Source organism: Habropoda laboriosa, unplaced genomic scaffold (assembly GCF_001263275.1).
Source record: "Habropoda laboriosa isolate 0110345459 unplaced genomic scaffold, ASM126327v1 scaffold80, whole genome shotgun sequence".
Classification (NCBI taxonomy): Eukaryota; Metazoa; Arthropoda; class Insecta; order Hymenoptera; family Apidae; genus Habropoda; species Habropoda laboriosa.
Genome location: NW_017100193.1, coordinates 781,038 through 781,749, shown reverse-complemented (window position 1 = coordinate 781,749; position 712 = coordinate 781,038).

Below are 712 nucleotides of genomic sequence, written 5' to 3'. Positions count from 1 at the left end.
GTTTGTTATCTAGATTTTCTGGCACTTCGGTAATGACCATATTTTTATTTTTAGTTTTCGTATCTTTGGTTTTGGCACCTTTCGTTCCTCCATCGAGAGCTATCCCATGATGCACCGCGGCCCTCGAAACTCTCTCTCCTGCGAACGACACGCGGTTATTATGTATTTCGACGAGTTGGAGAAAAAGGAAAGGCGAGAAAGTGTGGTCCGATTAATTGCAAATTGTCGCGTAGACTCGACAAATTTCATTACCTAAATTACTACGTAAATTCTCTAATTAACGACGCAGAACTACGTCATTCTCTCTTCCTACCAATTCCTCTACGAATCGACTTCCACGACGTTTTTTTTTTTTTTTATAAACGGAACGTAAGATCGTTTCCGCTGGCAATAATAGATTGTCATAGGTTTTCCTTTTTAGTTTTGTTTTTCTTTGCTTCTCTCTCTCACTTTTTTTTTCTTTTTTTTCTTTTTTCTCTCTTTTAGACGTGCGTTGTACTCGGGCGCTTAGCGAGCGCGCGCAATCTATTTCTCTCTTCTTCCTCCTTTCCTTTCGCTATGTCGCACACACCCTTAGCTTATGTTTTTGCGCGGCTAATTTGTGTACAACGTCGAGAGCTGTGCTCATGATTGAATATACTATTTTATACTTTTAATTATTACTCTTCGCTTTACACGTAGCTGATTCGCTCTGTGAGTTAGAGCACACCAT